The sequence below is a fragment of the Curcuma longa genome, chromosome 21, assembly GCF_044706935.1.
Source record: "Curcuma longa cultivar G26 ecotype Majalengka, Jawa Barat chromosome 21, ITB_CL_G26_1.1, whole genome shotgun sequence".
NCBI classification, from domain to species: domain Eukaryota; kingdom Viridiplantae; phylum Streptophyta; class Magnoliopsida; order Zingiberales; family Zingiberaceae; genus Curcuma; species Curcuma longa.
In genome coordinates this window covers 227,720-231,288 of record NC_133881.1, presented here as the reverse complement: position 1 = coordinate 231,288, position 3,569 = coordinate 227,720, and the positions used below count along the sequence as shown (strand labels likewise).

General features: G+C 42.5%; 1 pseudogene; it reads left to right on the top strand.

The window, feature by feature from the left end:
- The first annotated feature begins 2,385 nt into the window (after nucleotides 1–2,385).
- Nucleotides 2,386–3,329, top strand: LOC141814432 (uncharacterized; annotated as a pseudogene).
- Nucleotides 3,330–3,569: the final 240 nt, after the last annotated feature.

Genomic DNA, 3,569 nt, shown 5'->3' with positions numbered 1-3,569 from the left:
TTTTGTTTCCACTAATTATATTTTTTTCTTGCAGAAAAAGTATACTTTTGAGTCAAGACATGAGCGGGAGTTTTAAGACTCCTGGAATGCTGCTGCTGGCAAATTATATAAAGATCTGCTATATAAATGCAGAAGTAAGGGCACCAGACCATCTTGGATCCTAGAGGACATCTGGGCTGCATGGCAAGCAGTATGGCAAGCAAAAAGATGGCAGGCAAATGCAGCGATAGCTCGGTCCAACAAAAAGACCAAGCTAGCTGGCCCTAGCACCGGATCCACAAAACATACAGCTGGATCCCGCTCCATTGTGGAGCATACCTTGGATTTAGTAAGTTTACAATAATATATTTTTAATTAATTAGTAATGTCATTATTTTTATTTAATTGTATTTATGATTTTTCAGGAGCACCAGTTACAGCGTCCTCCTACTTGTTGGGAGATTTTTACAAAGATACACAAGTCCAAGGATGACACCTTTATTGATGCTCGCTCGCAGGCCTTAGACGTAAGAAAATATTTTTTTAATTTATTTCACATTACCACCATGTAATTATTTTTTCTAATCTTAAATTTTATAATAATTTAATTTTAAACAGGTTGAATATTCAGCTAGAGTTGCACAGGCGTCTGCGCCTGCAGTTGAGGGGGAGAGAGGCAGGAGCTCTCAACCGACGAGTTGAATGAGATCTACTATGATGTGGTCGGTGGGAGGAAGAAGAGCTCCACCCTCTATGGTCTAGGGTCCCAGGCGAGAGTCGTATATGATCGTGTGATGTCCCCTAGAGCCAGGGGTCATCCCAGCGGATCATCTTCTGCGATAGAAGCCCTACAAAAAGAAAATCAAGAATTAAAGGATCGACTCGCCGTATTAGAGGCGTAGGCAGAAAGTCAAGCTCGGCTTGGGTGGCAGATGGCGGCCTTCATGGAGGCCTTCGGCCAGACGCCATCGCAGCCTGCTTTTGATGCGCTGCGAGCTGCGATGCAAGGTGCGGACCCTGATACGGATACTCAGGACCCTAATGCTCCTGATCAGTAGCTGTCTGCAAGGTAGGTTAGCATTTCTATTACTTTTAATATTTTTAAAGTTATTACTTGTACGCATTCATTTTTCAAATAGGTTGTTATAATTAAATTATTACTAACCTATTTTTATTGTCTTTTTGTAGGATCTTCTCTTTTGGTTGGGCTCGTTTAGATAAGTTTTTGATATATTATTGTATTTTGACATTAGATACAGTATTAGTGTATCTAGAGATTTGTATTGTATTCAGATATTATTGTAATCTGATTGTATTAATGTTGTATTCATATATTTTGATATGTGGTGTATTCAGATTAATGTGATGTATTTTGATATGTGGTTTATTTTGATATGTTGTATCTAGAGTTTAATATGATTTTTTTATTGTATCTAGAGATTTTGATATATAGACAGGAAAATCAGAAAAACTAAATAAATTATATAAAAAAATTAAATTATTAGCGACGGAATTTATCATTCCGTCTTTAATAAACGAATTTTTTTATTTTTTCTTAAAAATTAGCGACGTAATTATAAATTTCGTCGCTAATCAACGTTTATTTTTTTAATTGTTGATAAATTACTAGCGACGGAAATTATAATTCCATCGCTATTTAACAACGGATTATATACATTCCATCGCTAATTATAATTTTCGTCGCTATTAATTAGCAACAGAAATATTAGACCGTCGCTAATTTTAGTGACAGAATTTATAATTCCGTCGCTAATTTTAGCGATGGAAAAAAAATTCCGTCGCTAAAGTGACGTCAGCGACCGATTTTTTCTCGACGGTCGATTTCCGTCACTAATCGGTCGTTAACCTAGATTAGTGACCGAATAGTGACGGAAATGGTCCGTCGCTATTTCCTGTTATTTTTGTAGTGTCAATATACTCACTTTAGTTAACCCTAAATCTATCTATATATTCAGAACTCTTAACTCAGACATAAATAGTTCCTGGATATTATATATAATATTTTTATTGACTTGAATAATATAATATAAATTTTGAACCAATATTCACCCCCTACTCCCTACTCCCAAAGGTAGGTAGATGATACACACCACTTCTACATTATCATGATACACACCACCACATGCAAAAACCTATTTTGGAGGTGGTCGTGTCACATTTTTGAAGAGGGAATAAACCATGGACCAAACTAACAAACATAAGAAAAGAGTGAAGTGGTCGTGAAAAGTGCAAGTAGCTAGCTATGATCTATCCTTCCTCAACACCTACAAATACCACTCCTCCCCCACTTCATTCTTCACCACCTCAATTGCCTCCTCCAACATCCCTTCTCTTCTTCCCCTCCTCTATATCCACTAAATAATAGCTAGACTCGTTTCTGGCAATATGTCGGCTGCGGCGCCGCAAAGCTCACCGGCAACTTTCTACTTAAACCAGTGCAATTACACGCCGGAGGCCAGCCTTCCTCCGGCACCCTTCCGTCATCCCGTTGGGAGCTATTCCAGTTGTTTGATGAGCCAGAGGAGCTTGGATACCTGCACCGAGTGCCTTGGCTCCGAGACCGGCTCCGACGGCTTCTCATCGTCGTCGTACTCCGTCGGCGATGACCTCGAATACTGTCACAGTTTCGCGGATGAGGAAGAAGAGGGAGGAGAGGAAGAGGTCGGCGATGCGTGTACAGTCGAGAGCGGTCGACGGTGGGTGGTTCAAGAGAAGGAGGTGATGGCGTCGGTGAAATACCTTTGCTCTGCCCGTAGGCAATCGCCGGCGAGGTCGTTCCCGCCTCCTCTAACGTCGATTTCCCGACGCGACGCGCCCTGCGTCCACCTGCGTTCTCACCGCGACGACGGCCGTCTGGTCGTGGAAGCCATCGCCGTCCCTTGTCGGAACTACCTGCGCGCCCGGCGAGTGGATGGCCGCCTCGTCATCTGCCTCGTCGAGCCTGCGGCAGGAGTAATGCAGCAACCGCCGGAGCAAGGGAGGCAGGCGGAGGAAGAGGAGGAGGAGCTGGAAGAAGAGGGAATGGAACTGGTGGACAGAGGAAGCGTCGTGGAAGTGAAGGTGAGCAAGAAGCCAAAGAAACAGAGAGGCGGCGTGAAGGCGCACCGCTCTGCGCTCATCATCAACAAGTTCGTCGGCGGCACGAATCACCAGTGCGAAGAAGCGGCAGCGGAAGAAGCTCACATCAATCACGGCGGCACCGCCGACGACAAGATGATGTTCACCGCCAAACGGCGAAAGCGCGAGGAGGCGCTGCAGAGGATGAGGAGGTGCGGCGAGCTCCGGCGGCACTGTTCATATGGGAACCATGCTACATTACTACGTCTTGATGCCATGCCGCAATCAACAACACGTTTGATCACCATTATCAATAAATTTTGAAAGAATTATATTATTTTTTTGCTCTGAAAATAAATTATATATTTATATGAATGATTTGGAATTATGTATTTCTTTTCTCTCAAAAGTCCTTTTTTTAGTCAATATTCTACTGGCACCTCAGTAGTCCCACACGGTTGATTTCTCGATCATGTATGAGGAAGTAAATAAAAAAAATCATATATGAAAAA